Source organism: Musca autumnalis, unplaced genomic scaffold (genome assembly GCF_047663935.1).
Source record: "Musca autumnalis isolate F117 unplaced genomic scaffold, ASM4766393v1 scaffold_1, whole genome shotgun sequence".
In the NCBI taxonomy this organism is placed as follows: Eukaryota; Metazoa; Arthropoda; class Insecta; order Diptera; family Muscidae; genus Musca; species Musca autumnalis.
The window spans coordinates 44,980,884-44,999,231 of NW_027411644.1; positions in this window are offsets into that span (position 1 = coordinate 44,980,884).

Sequence of the window (18,348 nt, forward strand, 5' to 3'; positions counted from 1 at the left end):
GTCCGATATCTGATCCGAAATCGTAACGATATCTTAACGAAAGTTGTATGAAGTGGTTGACATAATTTCTGAACGAAATGTCGGAGCGAAATCGGATCGATTTCGGTCAGAATTCGCAACGAAATCGGAAGAAAATCCTTGGGAAATTCGGAATTCGAATTTTTCCTCCGAATTTTCGTACAGATTTCTGAACGATTTCGGAATAATGTCGTATGAAAATCTGAGGTATCTTCCGAACTTTCGTAAAGATTTCTGAACGATTTTGGAATAATTTCGCATGATTACCGAAGGAAAAAAAATTTCTCTGATGCCTCTTTTTTATTGATAAATTTTCGTTGTTATATTTTTTATTGGAAGATTATAATTTCAAAGATATCTAATGATTTTCACTGTTGTCATCATTTTGTAGTTATAGTAGAACAATGCAAACTTTGTGTACGAATATGTTATGTCTATCATCACTAGCTTGAATTATTATATGTTGCATTTATATTTAAAATATTTAAAAAATGTATATGCGAATTTTATAACCAACCATTTTGTTTTTCGACAACAAACTAAAATGTTGTTTGTTAGATATATACAAAAGGTGGTTGTTGTGCGAAGGGAAATTTGTTTCCGACATATCGATCCGAATTCGTAACGAAATCGGAAGAAAAACATTAGCATATTCGAAGGGAAATTTACTTCCGACATTTTCTCCGAAATCTGAACGAAATCTGTACGAATTCATCTACGAAAAATCGTATAGAAATCGATACGAAATCTGAACGAATGTGCTTCCGAAATTGTTCCGATATGTCGGACATCCGACATTTGGTTTGCTGGGTTACATATTCACAGTGGTGTAGGGTATTATATATTCGGCCCCGCCCGACTTTGATCCCTTCCTTACTGGTTTTGTAATTTCGTGCGTGAGTGTGCGTGTTCGTGCCTTCTCGAAAAACGCCGTGTTTGTGCGTGAATGTGCATAAAAATTTTGGTCCGTGTTCGTGCATGTTCGTGCCTAATTTTTTAGGCACGCGCCCATCTCTACTCCACACACACACATGCGTACTTATATAAAGTTAAGAGGATTTGGTAAAGCTTTCATATTAAACAATAGTCGTTGATTTTATTTCACAACATTCCATATGACATTATTAAAACACAGAGAGAGGGAGAGAGAACGAGAAATTTTAGTTTTTGAATTGTTGTTATAAAGTAAATAGCAACAATTTGTTTGGAAGTGTGAAAAAAAGTATATGGTTTATTTTTAAATCCTTTGACACAGTGCCCTCAAAATAAATAATAAATCCTTCGGTTGCAGTGGAAAATGATTACCTTTTTTGTTTTACTTCAAGTTGAAAAACAACATGAGTTAGTAGAGAGCAACAGAAGAGGGCATGTTTGATGGTCTACTTCGGAGGGAGATCAATTCGTCTTTATACCCTACACCACAATGTGGAATGTGGAGATAAAGCGATTTTGAGAAGGGTGTTCTTCCGTCCATTAACATTTGTCATCGCCCTACAGCCCGCAGTTATGGGACAATCTTTACAAAATGTTGTATGGACGTCGGGTTTAGACCAGAATAGACCCCTATTGTTTTTGGTGATGATCCTGAAATATTTAGGTGGTGAAATGGACCAAAAACCAATTTTTTATCCAATTTTGAAGCGGCTCTGTAGGTCGCAATGATCGGCGCGACATTTTATGTAAGATTTGGGTTTACGACAGAGAAGTAGCGTGCAATTTAACGCGATGATCCGATAATATTTAGCGAGTTAAATGGACCAAAACTTTTGTGTGAAAAATGATAAAGTTTTTAGTGGAATGACTATATCTTTATTCCTGGAAACTATGTTAAACCCATGTAAGTTATATTTAGAGGAGGGACGCTTGACCTTTCCATTGATGTTAATTATGTTCATGTACGTGTTCATACAACAGTGTTACAGCCTATACAGGGATACCTCAGTTTTAATTGTGAGTACTGTTAACTTAATCACGCTAGAGGTGGCACTAATAGTTCAATACTGACAAATGTTTGCACGAGGTAATAGTTTTGGTCAAGGAGAGTGCCAATAATTGTTGATAAAGATCGGATAGTATTTAGCGGGAATATTCGGACAACTTACGAAAAGTAAACTTGAAAACCAGCGTTTGACCTCCCACTTGATGCGCATTATATCAATGTAGCAATTAAATAAAGGAACAACTGTCCAACATCACGTTGCGCCTGAACCAACTTTAAATGGAAGGTGCTTATACGAGGGAAGTTTTTGCGGATTCTGACACTACAAAGTTCATAGATGAGGAAAAATAAAAAAACAAAAAAAATCGTCGGAGCGCTTTTTAAATTAATTGCGATCAAAGTTCACATTTTTAGGCAGGGTTTCGGAGTCGAGGTATTTTTGGCTCGACTCCGACTCCGACTCCAAGCCAGTTTTTTTCACGACTTCGGCTCCGACTCCGAGTCGACTCCGAGGGTAAATTCCTATACCACTAAAAATGAATAAAATGTGGACAAATGTTTAACTTTTTCCTATATTTGGGTCCATATAGGCAAATCTGTTTTCTTTAGAATGTTCATTAAATAACATTAATATTTATATTATCTGTACTGAATCTTATATTGAAAAATAGCAACAAAATACAACTTAGGAAGTTTTTGTCAGTTTTACCTTTTTCCCGAGTATATTCTGGAAGGAACTTTTCCCCGTGCGAAAATCTTTATGCCTCCAAAATATGTGAAAATGATAAGCAATTCATGACCAGGTTTTAAAATGGATGTAAGCTAAAATTTTACAGTGCTTCTAGAACCTTAATGATGACCCCCAGTTGAAACGCCATTTTCGAAACTTTTGTTGGTAGATTTTTTCTTTATTTGAAGGGGTATAATTTAATATGCTTTCTGAATTTTTTGTTGAAAAATATATGCGAAGTTTTTTGACAAAATCGTTTGTGGTGCCAAAACTAATACTAATAAACAGTGTGTCATATATTTTGTGGGCTTATCAAGGACATACAAATCTAGTCCCATATAGATCCATTTTGTAACAAGTTTTAGATTTTATTGAAATGGTGGACAGAAAAAGTCAACATTTAATTGTTTTAAAAAACTGATGTTTTTGATCATAAAGGGTGCAAAAAAAATTAAAAATAAACTCAATCGACGAGTTTCTAGATTTTGATGTCATTACTAGATTTTATCTAATATTTTTCCTTCAATATATTGTTCGGCTCAAGGTCCTTATAATAAAACAAGAATTTATTTTGTTTTATATTTGTATTTACTTCCGATATTTCGATCGCGATAAATACAAAATAAATGTTTGGTCAAAGGTCAACTGAAATCCACATCCAAATGATTTTATCTAATCTTATGTAAAAGCTCTTCAAAATATGATACAGGAATATCAGGTTGTAAAAAAATCAAAATCTAATAATAACCATCCGTATTTCATATATAGGTAATAACATATACCTACGAAATGTACCGAAATACATAAACATACTCACTTTTTGAGAAAGGAACGGGTAAAACTTATAAAGGACAATGAAAACGTGCCAATATGGTTTTTTCATGTAGAAAATCCCGTCTTGTTTTTCATTTTCAGTTCAAGAAGAAAACGGACTTCTTCTGAGCTTTAAGTTCAAAATTTTCTACAAAAAGATTCCTCATTATATTTAACTGAAAACATGTCATCTCAAAATGATGAAATAATATCGTTAAACAGAGCTATAAAGCATTTTTTTTTTTTCAAAAAAATCGTTACGTGATAACTCAGCTATTGGATCCTTTGGGTTACTTAATATACTCAATACTGGCTTTCATTCCCAAAGGGAATTTTTCACCCCTAGACCTTGACTTCCATTTGGTGTCACAGTGTACTCAGTACCGAAGAGACCACAATGTCTTTCGACCAGCAGACCTTTGTGAAAAGACCAGTAGGTCTTCTGACAGAAGACTTGCAGGACTTATATAGAATAACTAGATTGCTATAGATCTTTACTTTTGGTTGCAAAAAATTAAAGGATCAATTGGACCAAAAAATATTTTCCCCATGAATTTTGTAATCAAAAAACAGTTGAAAAAGTCTAGACTTCAAAGGATAGTAATGATCCTGTGAATCGTCCTCTAAATACCGTTCGCTTATATGTTTTCTTATAGATATCTTTTCAAATAAAATATGTTTTTTGAAAAATTTTGGTGTGCCGAATTTAATGTTATGTTTCTATAATGTAGAAAAAAATTCCCCGGAGTCGGAGTCGAGTTATTTTTTTCGACTCAGACTCCGACTCCAGCAAAATTGCTCGACTCCGACTCGTAGACTCCGACTCCGACTCCGAAACCCTGTTTTTAAGGTTTTTTAGGTTTTCACGATTTTACATGGATACCGTAAGTCCTGTCGAAATGGAATTAGAGCAAATGGAATTAGAGCAAAGGTTGCAAAGGTTCAACAAGATTGACCTGTATGATATTTTCGTAAGTTTTACTATTTTTTACATATACTCGTAGAAGCTCAATTTGGGACAATATACCACTTACCTTTAAAACAATGTCATTTACGGCGCTCTAGCTAACTTTAAATGAAACCCGCTTACACCTGTTTTTGCAGATTCTGAAACAGCAATGTTCATAGATTAGACAAATTCAAAAACAAGAAAAATCGCCTGAAGCATTTTAACATAATCGCGGTCAAAGTTTACATTTTAAGGTTTTTCAGTTTATAAGGATTTTGCATGGTCGGCCACGTATGACTATAGTCCCCTTTAACTTGTTTATACACTGTAGTATGGAGGGTATATTAAGTTTGTTTTACCGTTTGTAACGCATATAGGAGCTATAGCCAAATTTTAACCGATTTCTATATAATTTGGCACACTTATTTCTAGACTAAATACCGTCGCACATTCCAAATTTAATTGAAATCGGACATATATAGCGTGTTTCGTGCACCAAATTCCTTAAATCGGACGAAAATATATATGGGGGCTATATCCAAATCTGAACCGATTTCTATATAATTTAGCACACTTATTTCAAGACTAAATTCCGTCGCACATTCCAAATTTCATTGAAATCGGACATATATAGCGTGTTTCGTGCACCAAACGCCTTAAATCGGGCGAAGATATATATGGGGGCTATATCTAAATCTGAACCGATTTTTACCAAAATAAATAGCGTTCGTTCTTTGGCCAAAAAACTATCTTCCCCAATTTTCATGCGAATCGGACAATAAATGCGACCTGTACATTGTACATGGACAGACGGTCAGACGGACAGACAGACGGACATGTGTAAATCGACTCAGAAAATGATTCTATGTATATCCCTAAAAGGAACTATGGGTCTACCTCGTTTCCTTTTGCATGTTACAAACTAACGCACAAAGGCATAATACCCCTTACCTCAAGGTGGTGTAGGGTATAAATAGGCATACGTCCATGTTTTGGTATAGCCCCCATCTAACGGTATCTCCAGATTTTCGGTATTTTTATGATTTCAGCCAATATTTTTAACCGAACTAGCTGTAATTTGACATTTGAGGTACTCAATGGTCACGAAACTTCTCCACCAAAAATCGAACTATTTGTAAAGTGACATTCTTATTTTCTGTGGTCAAGAAACTTCTTCACTAAAAATCATCTATATAGGTCCATGTTTTGGTATAGCTCCCATATAACGGTACCACAAGTTTTTCGGTATTTGGAGGGTCATAGGTACATTGTTTGACGGAATTACCCGTAATTTGACTTTTGAAGATCCCTGCAGTTATAAAACTTCTCCTAGTACCTTTCACCTGGCTGAACACATTTTTTTTGATTGGATAAGATAATTTAAGCATTTGGGTTATCTATGGTTGACAAATTTTCCATCTAAAATTGTGAAAGGAAACTAACTGTTCCATTTTAATTAGGAACATTTTATCGTAGAGGGTATAGAAAGTTAGGCTCGGCCGAACTTAACGTTTTTTTATTTGTTATGTATTTATTCATGTAGTAAAAATATCACAATTTAATCTTTTATATATATACACATTTAAAAAACGGGTTTACCTTAATTTTATAACATTACCAATGATCCCAGCAAACACAATGTCGGACGTCCGACGCGTCTGCTCAAAGTCGGAAGTTTTTTCCGACGAGTCTGACCGACTTCGGTCCGAACTCTGTCCGAGTAGTCTGACGGACCTTTTCCCGTCCTCCCTCTTTGAAGGGAATTTTTCTATTTTCCCTTGTGCTGCTTTGGCAAAATTAAGTGTAAATATGCAGAGAGAAAAGAATTGTACATGTTTCGCTCGCACATTGTAAATGTGTAATTGTTTATGTGCTGACGTAATGCAGTACGAACGAAAAATTGAGTGCTCGGGTTTTAATTTCTGTATCGGAGAACAAATTTTTGTTATGCGTGCTGATGCATGATAGTGTTAAATTTTTTTCATAGTGATCGGATGCATACATATTTCTTTATGTTTATGAAGTTAATGAGAGTAAAGATTTTCTTCGTTAAACTTCAACACTATTCCGTGGAAAGTCATGTGTTTTATGTTTGTATATGGCCAAACTTCAGTTTCTTAACACTTTTATGTGTATCAAAATGTTTTCCATGTGAAGATATGTATTTTTTCACAAATTAATAACAATTGTTTTACATATTTCACAGATCGTGTTGACGAATTTGTTGTTCTCCACAGTTTGTTTTTCCACCAAGTCGCGCATTTAACACAGCATAATGTGATATTAAAACATTTGATATGTTTATAGTAGATAAACTTTTAGAGCATTTGGATATTTCATGAACTAACTGTGTATTTTCAACATCTTTTAATAATAAAAACAAATTCTGGTTGAATGCTGGTAAATAAATCAGAAGTTCATACGATAGTTCATCTGACTTCGGACCAAATTCGGTCCGAAAGTTGGCAAACACTTTCGAATTTCATAAAATTTTACTTCCGAATTCGAACCGATATCTGTCCGAAAGTCGGTAAATAAATCAGAAATTTATACGATAGTTCATCAGAGTTCGAACCGAATTCGGTCCGAAAGTCGGCTAAACCGTCCGATTTTCATCCGAATTTCGGTCAGAGAACACGTCAACCATATGACTTTCGGTCAGAGTTCGGAGCGAATTCGGATCCGAACTTGGACGTTTTATCCGACTTTCGGGCCGAATTCGGTCCGAACTCCGATGTTTCTTCCGATTTTGGTTTGCTGGGATAATTTAAGTATATGACATCGGATTATGCATATTTGCATATTTTTAATAATAAAGATACGAAGATTCCAATTGGACCAAAATTCGTTTCAAAGAAGACTTAATTCAATAACTGGGTCATATTTTGTATTTTTGTTGCATATTTTGCATATGCACAAAATATGCAGAATATGCAAAAAATTGGAAAATATGCACAAAATATGCAGAATATGCAAACAGATTTTGGCCGAAAATCGTCATAAAAGTCGTAAAATTGTCAAGTAAAGTTGCAAAAATCTTCTAAATTTAGAGTGTTGGCCTTTATACGTAATTTTTTAGCAGATTATTATGTTATTGAGACCCTCACCACAGTGTCGTTATACAAATATCGTTGTATGCATATTGTTATACTATTTTTTATATTATTAAACTAAGCAAAAATATAAAATTTGTTAAATTGCGAAATGTTTTATGTACAATTCAATATTTTTCGTCTTTTTGTCTTGTGGTATTCTATATGCAGAAGACCTCTTGATGTCTTCCATAGACATAAGACCTCTTGAAGTCTTCTATAACCAGAAGAACTCCTGATGACTTCTGTAGGCAGAAGACATTTTGAAGCCTTCTATAAACATACAACCTCTTAAGATCTTCTATACACAGAAGACCTATTGAAGTATTGCATAGACAGATTATCTCCGTTTGATGTATTTTATATACACAAGATTTCTCACGGCCTTCTTTAAAAGCAGAGGACGTCTTTAAATCTTTATAGACCTTCTTGAGGTCTTCTTTAAAGAGAAGACCTATTGAGGTCTTGTATATAAGCGAAAGACCTTTTGAGGTCTTCCACAGAAAAAAGACCTCAAGAGGACTTTCATATAGAACAGACCTCTGTAGGTCTGCTGTAGAGAAATGGCCTCTTGATATCTTCCATAGAAAGAAGACGTCATGAGGTCTTCCTTACACAGGAAACCTCTTCGCGCAGACAGACAAACGACATCTTCAGGTATTCTATAGAGAGGAGCAACCTTAGGTATTCTATCAAAAGAATACTTTTTCAAGTCTTGTATAAACCCGAAAAATCTTCAGATCTCCTCTAGAAAAAACGTTAAGTTCCTCTATAGATCGAAAGAGTTCTATGGCCAGAATTTATATTTAGAATATCCCTTCAGATCATCTATAGACAGAAGACGTCTTCAGGGATCTCCTAAGTACTTTGATACACGGAAGACCTCTTCAGGTCTTATATAGGCAGAGACACCTTAAGGTGTTCTATAGACAGCAGAACTATTGAGGTCTTCTCTGGACAAAAGACATGTTGAGGTCTTCTTTAGACAGAAGGCCTCTTCAGTTCTTCTAAAGATAAAATACCTGTTGACGACATCTATAGGCAGGTGACCTCTTCAGGTTTCCTGAAGACAGAAGACAGCTTCAGGTCTTCTATAGACAGAAGATATCATATTGTCTAATGAAGGTGTTTTATACCCAAAATACCTCTTGAGTTCTCATATATACAGAACACATTTTGAGGTCTTCTGAGATCAAAAGACATTTTGATGCCTTCTGTAAACAATAGACTTGTTGAGATGAAAATTAGAATGTCGCCTCTATAGACAGATTGCCTCTTTCCTCCTCTATAGAAAATAGAACAATTCTTGAGGACTTTTATAGGCAGTAGGAGACCTCTTAATTTCTTCAATACACAGTAGATTCCTTGAGGTCTTCTTTACACAGACGACCTTCTGAGGCGCACGCAGGGGGTCATAGGGGACCGGCAAATCCCACAAAATGAAAATGTTTCGTACACTTTTTGAGCATTTTGCTTTCACAAAGTCATATTTGTCTATTGCGCACCCTGAAATGAATTGTACGTTGGTGTCTTGATGTCTTTTATAGACAGCAGAAGGACCCCTTCGTCTTCTTTTTTATTAAGTCTATAGAAATTACCTATATCCTTACAGACTAATTTAATTTACATATACAACATCAATTGCTTATAAACTCTACATTTAAGTATTTAAGTGCAATACTATTTTTATACCCTCAGCCTTTAGGCTATGAAGGGTATATACACTTTGATACGACCAAAAATGAGCCTCATCAAAATAACGGTTTTAGAACCCAAGTATGTTTGGACAATATTCGTTTCAACCAATTTGGAGTCGATTTAGGCATGTCCGTCCGTGTGTCTGTCAGTCTGTCTACCTGGCTGGTGCGCACGACGACTCTCGAACGGATCAACCGATTCCAACCACATCTTGAGTATATATCGGTCCACTTTTTCGGGTAACTCTCCCACAAAAGGTAAAATTTGTTCTGTACAATGGTGTGAACGATAACTCTCGAAGGAAGCAATCGTTTTGGTCCAAACTTTTCACATCGTATTATTCCTTCGAGCTATAGATCGTGTTAAAATATGGAATATATCGATCTACTCTTTCAGGTACCTCCCACACAAAGTTCCGGTAAAGTAAAATTTAAGAGCTCCCCTCGGATCGTTTTGAATTTTTTTCAGCAGGTTGTCCTTGCGGCTCTCTTTACGACGGTACAATTTCTTTTGGGTGCAAGTCCATAATTCCTGTAATAATGTCCTTAAAGCTCAAAGAAACCTCGAAAGCACCAACTAAAATGGCAAATCCTCAAGATTACTCTCGCTGGAAGATCCTGATTGGTACAAACTATGCACATCGTATTATTTCATCTAGTCGTGTAACAGGTCGGAACATAGACTATATTGGTTCCGTTCTTCGGATACCTCCCACACAAAATTTGGGAAAAACGTAATTTTGAATTGTTTGGGTAGTACGTAAGATAATCCTCGCAGTGAGAACCCGATATTGTCCAAACGTTGATTATATTAATATTTTCTACAGCCTCGAATTATGCCCGACTATTGACTGCATAGGACCACCCATTCGGGTGCGTACCACACAAAGTTTGGAAAGATTGCAGAATAATTACTCGTCTGGTCGTTTTTAGATTTTTTGGTAACATATCCTGTATGCTATTGATTCTTTTTTTAGGTCCGTGGCTGAGGGTATATCTCAGTCGCCACAGCTGACTGATACTTTCTTACTTGTTTTTTTTTAAGTATTCATATTTTCCGACAGATCAATGACATTGTAATATTTATTGAATTGGACCATTAAGGAACGTTATTTACATAATTATATCGATAATATTGAACTTGCAACAATTGAACATTTCTTGTAGGTCTGTTGGGAACATTTATCAAAATTCTGCCCATGACTAAATTAGAATGTATTTTACCTTGCATTATGTTCTGAAATTTATTCCAAGCATTGTTTGGCGACTTTTCAATGAAGGAAGTTTTAACATATTAAGTCTTGTTTCTATATACAACAGAAGACCTCTTTATGTATTCTCAAAACAACAGAAAAAATCTTTAGATCTTCTATAAGCAACAACAACAAAAACAATTGGTGTCTTCTTTAGAACCACAATGCCTCGTGTAGTGTTGAGGTTTTCTATAGACAACAGAAACACTCTTTGACTATTTTATAGACAGCAGAAGGTCTTCTGTGGAAAACAGAAGATGATACATCAAAGAGATTTCCCTCCTTATTTTATTCTTATCTTTTTTCTATTGTTGTCACAATTCAATTCACACTCTGAACTCTATGCATCCGTATTCACGCTAATACATATCATGCAACAAAATTTAGTTGTGTACGCATGTGAATGTGTTATGTTCAATTTGCACTCAAAGCTCTTTAGATGCCATAAGAATGCTTGTAATGCAATCGCTCATGCAAATGTACATATATTCACATCTTTGTGACTTTTGTGACATTCGTGATAGAATGCAATGCTTGACAATATTTCACACAACACTTATGTGGAAAATTAAATTTAATAAGAAGATATATAAGTATTTACATATGGGGAAAGTCGTTTACAGTCAACATTGAGGTAGACCAAATTCTCACAATAGTAATAATTCTCAGGTGTACAAGCCAGTAGTGTATAAAACTTTATTCATGCAATAAGATGAGTGCCACCTTGCACACCCGCCAATGGTGGCAAAATACTCCTCAGTGTAATGTTGGCGACATTTCTTGAGTATTTCTGTCATGTAAAACCAATCTGCAAGTGGTGTCTTAAGACACCCAGTTTAGATTCGGCATTAAACTGTAGGTCCCATATCATCGAATTAATATGAATCGGGGTGCACTCATTAGTATGAGAAAAATCTACCTTTTTCGTTCTGTAATGCTTGTGGAATATTATGGAAACTAATGTCCTTCACTAAAAAATAGTTGCGAGTGTTAGAGCTGTAACATAGATCTTAAGTTTCATGTCAATAGTTTACTCAGTGTTTTTGTAAGAGGTGTAGGGGAGAAAATTCCTTTACAATAGTCCTTTACAAGGTGTTGCGGATCTGGTGAACCTGGTGATTACAGGTAATCCTCCTGTACAGAGAAATAGAGAACTACATTGTCTCTAGTATTAGCTAGTTAACATTTGAATATTTCAATTTTAGTTACAAAAATTTACATATTTACAACATTTGCCAGAATACACAAATGCACACAAACACATTTTTCAACATACAATGTTTCATGACATATTTACTTGCTTATTTATTTATTTCTACGTTTTTTTGCAACTACTAGTACTTCCTATTCACAACGCAAGATAAATGGCCATTTAGGAAAATTGCAGTGGGAAGAAAATGAAAAAATACTAACGTGTAGACTGTAGAGCTTTACCATCTATAAGACCATTATTACAGCTGCCAAGCAAACAAAAATGAGAATTTGTATAAAGAAAGGGAATATATCTTTTTCACAACAATGAAAATAGATTGGCTGACGGCAATTGTGTAGCTAAGTTTGGCATTTAACATCAAATATATTGTTCTAACTAAATGATTTGGAAATGGTAAAGTGACACATTAATGACCATTAACTTTGATGAAATAAATATGTTGTATTATTGCTTAAGAAGGAAAGAGAAATGCTTATGATTACTATTTTAAGAAAGTAAAAAGCTAAAATGGTGCCACACGGCGTAAAACTAATGAAATATTTTTGGACCCGAGTGTATTTATACCCTACACAACAATGTGGAAAGGGTATTTTAAATTTGTTTTTCGAAAAATGCATGTAACACCGCGAAATATTCGTCATAGATCCCCCATGTGGTACACCAAAATTCATATCTCGACGGGATAAAGCGATTTCGAGATGTGTGTCAGTCCGTCCGTCCATTAAATATTGTACGCACGCTACAGGCCGCAATGATGGTTCAGACCAGAATATACTCCTATAGTTTTTTGGCTTTTGGTTTTTGTAATGGACCAAAAACAAAATTTTTATTTTTAAAGTGAATTCAAAAACAAAATGTTTATCTACTTTTGTAGCGGCTGTAGGTCGCTATCAGCAAGAAATTTTATGTTAGGTTTGGGTTTATGACAGAGAAGTAGCTTGCAATTTAACGTGATGATCGAATAATATTTAGCGCGTTAAGTAGACCAGAACGTTTGTGTGAAAATTGGTAAAATTGTTAGTGAAATGACTATATCTTTATTCCTGGAAACTATGTTAAACCTATGTAATTTATATTTAGAGGAGGAACGCTTTACCGTTCCATTGATGCAAATTATGTTGATAACAGAGTTACAACCTAGTATATGCAGGGATCCCTCAGTTTTAATTGTGGAGATCGCAGTTATAGTTCAATACTGACAAATGTTTGCACGAGGTAATAGAGTTGGCGAAGGATAGTGATAATAATCGTTGATAATGATCGAATAGTATTTAGCGTGTAAAATTGACAATAATTTTTGTGGGAAAAGTATCCAAGTTTAATTTTTAATCACAAATTCTAGGGGCATATTCGGACAATTTACGGAGACTACACTTGAAAACCAACTCTTGACCTCTCACTTGATACAAATTATAGAAATGTTGCAGTTAGATAAAGGAATTACTGTCTAAAATCACGGTGCGCCTGAACAAACTTTATATGGAAGGTGTTCGAATTTACCTGCGGTCACGAAACTTTCCCATCAAAAATTTTAACTTTTTGCATTGACCACACCACAGCCAAAAACTGTCAATACAAGTGCATATCTTGGACGTGCATTTCATATAACGATAACCCCAATTATCGGTTTTGAGGATTTTAGCTACATTTATACCGAACTACCTGTAATTTGACATTTCCCAGAGTTCAGACAACTTTTCCAACTAAAATGTTCAACTAATGTCCATTTTTGGTATAACCTTACCTCCCGATGTTTGGTATTTTGAACGTTTTGTCTACAATTCTTAACCGAAATAATTGTCATGTGAGATTCCTAATTGTCACAACATGTTTTTGTATAGCCCCTCTATAGCGCTAATCCACGACTTTCTATATTATGAGGATATTAGCTACATTTTTACCGAACTACATATTTGTAATTGGACATTTGAGATTCCTAGTGACGATCTTTCCAAAACATGGATCAATATTTACAATTTTTCGAATTGATCTTTTGAACTCCTGGCAACACACAATATTAAATTACAGCACTCTCGGTTCGAAAATTTAACAAAAAACAAGTAAAAAGTCGTTAAGTTCGGCCGGGCCGAACTTTTTATACCCTCCACCATAAAATAGTTTTAATTAAAATGGAATAATTAGGGTCCTTTCACAATTTTAGGTGGAACAACTTTTCGACAATGGATAGACTCCTACTGCCCACAGAGGGGAAATTTGTGTTAAAATTTGATCAAAAGCCCTAGAAAGCTCATTTATAGTCGGATTGATATAAAATGTTGCACAAAGCATATCTTCTGTACAAGAATTAATCCTATAGAAAATAATGAAAATCGGTCCAGATTTGGATGCAGCTTCCATATATATTCGGTACAGATGTATATATAGTCCAATATACATATATTTAATTACAAATTTTATTTTTTGAAACTTACTTAAATTAAATTTTTCTCAATTCACATGAGAAAACCCGTGAATATTTCTGAATAATGCAAACATATTTGATAGGTGTTGGTTTAGTATGATAAATAAGAGTCCGGTTATAAGGCGGAACAAAATTTAGTGTGAGTAAACCATGCAATTCCATATAAAAATATTTCATATTTTAGTTAAGAAAAATTATATTTTTTTCGGAATGGCGCAAATATGCGCAATTTTTTATGATTGAATCTGATATTTGAGACTCAAGCGCATAAAACATTAGAAGAAACTATGGTCGGGAAACGACGGGGAAATTGACTTTTTCACTATTGAAATTTTAGTAATCTTAAAAATTGGTGCCCGGACATAACTCCCACGGACATAACTCCCAAAATGATTTTGGGCGTTATGTCCGCTGCCCTTTGCCCAACGAATTTTGGGAGTTATGTCCGAGAAGCAAAGCGGACATAACACCCAAAAAAAATGGCGGACATAACTCCCAACGATTTTTTTCTTAATTTACAAATTATTTCTTTGCTTAATTTTGAAATTTATAGTTATAAATTTTAGAGTAGAAGTTAGAATGTAAGCGGAATTATACATTTGAGAAGGCCTAAGTGCCAACCACTATCGAAGTATCCACAAAATCATCCTGATTTCATAAAATTATTTAAAAACGAAATTATGCCCGAAATTATGTAAGTAGCAGTTAGGAGAAGTTTTAAATTGTAAAAACATTTGTTAAGAAAATCGCGCTATTTTTCCAAAAATATTTTCGTTTTTCAGAAAGTATTTGAATATTTGTAAAAAATCTTGAGATTTTTGTTTTCAAAAATATTTTCGACTTTTTATCTCCTTTAATTGTGAACATATTTTTGAACACTTTTACAAAAACTTTTTATTTTCTTAAATTGTGAAAATATTTTTGTAAAAAATCGCGAATATTTTTTAAAAAACTTTTTATCTTCTTAAATTGTGAAAATATTTTTGTAAAAAAATCGCGCGATTTTTCGTTTCTTTTTTCACAAAGTATTTGAATATTTTTTATATTTTTTACAAAAACTTTTTATATTCTTAAATTGTGAAAATAATATTTTCGACTGCGGCGCTTTTAGTTTTTCAGAATGAATTTGAATATTTTTATAAAAAATTTTATCTTCTCAAATTGTGAAAATATTTTTTAAAAAATCGCGGGATTTTTTCAAAAATATTTTCGACTGCGGCGCTTTTCGTTTTTCAGAAAGTATTTGAATATTTTTACAAAAACTTTTTATTTTCATAAATTGTAAAAGATTTTTTAAAAAATCGCGCGATTTTTTTCAAAAATGTTTCGCCTGCGGCTCTTTTCGTTTTTCAGAAAGTATTTGAATATTTTTACAAAAACTTTTTATCTTCTTAAATTGTGAAAATATTTTTTGTAAAACATCGTGCGATTTTTTCCAGAAAGTATTTGTGAATTTTAACAAAAACTTTTTTTTTCCTGTAGGCAGCATTTTTCGTTTAAAATAGGTTTAAAGGCAAATTTTGAATATAGTTCGATTTTCTTAAAAATTTTAAATCAATTATAAATTTTTTATGAAATGACAAATGCATATGAACATAGAGTTAATTTTTAATTTTTTTTCTTATACATTTGAAATAAAAATTGTATTTAAATAAAAATCACTTAAATTTTAAAAACGGACATAACTCCCATTGGGACTTATGTCCGCTAAGGGGGGTCGGACATAGCTCCCAAAAAATTTGGGAGTTATGTCCGCAAACCAAGGCGGACATAACTCCCAAAATCGTTTTGGGAGTTATGTCCGTTGGGAGTTATGTCACGGCACCTTAAAAATTATCATAAAAAATTTTCATAAAGAGTATATGTGTCACCATTATTAAAGAGCAAAGATGTAAAATCCATCTGAAAATTTTAAATGCTAATCTTGTTCGGATACTGTACAAAAACAATAAATATTGAAAAATATAAATTTTCGCGAAAATAATGTCATTTTAATGTTCACCTAATTTCTTAGTTTTCGAAAATTTACTGTTTGTTTTCAGTATGGCTGTGTTCAATCGACTGCTGCATTGGATTGGTTAATCTTACAAAATCGAGGATTGATATAGCAAATGTAGAAAAGAGTCTGGTTGCCGTTTATCAAAATTTTTTTCATAAAAAAACGATTTTCGTATTTTGAGTTTTGAGCAACTTTAGGCCTATGTTTCCCCTCTGTGCTGCCTCCCACTATTGCTTAAATTACACTGTGAACACAAATGTTGGGGCAGGGATAATTCCTTTGGAAATGAAAACCCTTGGTGTGTGTACATTAAAAACCCCGAAGGACAGATGCGCCGTGAGTCGAACTTCTGCGTTATGGCGTGATGAAGTTTTTGCAAGAGACCCTGTAAGCCATCATGAATTAGCATTATATCTTTGTTTGTTGTTTTTGTAGAGCACTTAAGCAACAGTGAACAAAGATATAACGCTAATTCCTGATGGCCCACAGGGTCTCTATCAAAAATTTTATCACGCCAGAACGCGGAAGTTCGACTCACGGCGGATCTGTCCTTCGGGGTTCATACTATACTCACCAAGGCCTTTCTTCCCCAAGAGGAATTTTCCATGCCCCAGACTTTCACCTCCATTTTGTTGCACAGTGTTATCTAATCTAATCTAAAAAATGTGTTCAGCTAGGTGAAAGGTACCACCAACGGGGCTATATCAAAGAGTCAACCTATCTTTAAATTTTTTTGGCGGAAAAGTTTTATAGCTGCAGGGAACTTCAAGAGTCAAATTGAGGGTAGTTTCATCAAAACAATGTAGACCCTCAAAAATGGGCCCATATTGACGAATTTTAGTGAAGAAATTTCGTGACCACTGAAAATTCCCGAAAATCGGGAGGTACAGTTATATGGGGGGATATACCACAACATGGACCTATATTGACGTTTATTTTTGAATAGACAAAATTGTAGCTAAAATTCTCAAAATACTGATCATTACAGCTAGTTCGGTTAAAAATTGCAGCTAAAATTCTCAAAATACTGAAAATCGGGAGATGCCGTTATATGGGGGCTATACCAAAACATGGACCTATGTTGACGATGTTTCGTTGGAGATGTTTTATGACCACTGAGAACTTCAAATGTCAAATTACAGCTATTTCGGTTAAAAATTGTAGCTAAAATTCTCAAAATACCGAAAATCGGGAGGTACCGATATATGGGATCTATACCAAAACATGGACCTATGTTGACGATGTTTCGTGGAGTTGTTTCATGACTACTGACAACCTCAAACGTCAAATTACAGCTAGTTCGGTTAAAAATTGTAACTAAAATGCTCAAAATACCGAAAATCGGGAGGTACGGTTATAAGGGGGCCATACCAAAACATTGACCTATGTTGACGATGTTTCGTGGAGATGCTTCATGACCGTTATATGGGGGCTATACCAAATAGTGGACCGATATAGCCAATCTTCGAACTTGACCTGCCTATGGAAAAAAGACCGTCGGGTGCAAAAATTTCAGCACTCTATCTCAATTATTGCGGAGCTAGAGTGATTACAACATACGGACAGACGGACGGACGGACAGATGGACATGGCTAGATCGTCTTAGAATTTTATCCTGATCAAGAATATATATATATATATATATATATATATATATATATATATATATATATATATATATATATATATATATATATATATATATATATATATATATATATATATATATATACCTTATAGGGTCGCAAATGATTAGTTCGATGTGTTAAAAACGGAATGACAAACTTAATATACCCTCCATACTATGGTGGAGGGTATAAAAAACTCTACAAAACAAAACTCTAGAGACAAAAAAGTAAGCAAAGGCTATAGTCGGACGGGCCGACCATGAGATACCCTACACCACAACCTGTAGGAATTAGCTATGTGCAACCGCCTTGCACGCTGAATGACTGGGTTCGATTCCCATCAAATTGTCTACGGTGACATAATACCCCTTAGTAATGTTGGCGATATTTCCTGAGTATTTCAGTCATGAAAAACGTCTCTACAAGTGGCAACTTAGGACACGCCGTTCGGACTCGGCGATGAAAACTATGTCACATATCAATAACTTAATATGAATCCATTGATATAAGAGAAGCCTCCCTTGTCTTTACTGGGATGTTTGTGGAAAAACATAAAAATTTTACATTTTTAAAAAATATTCGAAAATTAAAAATT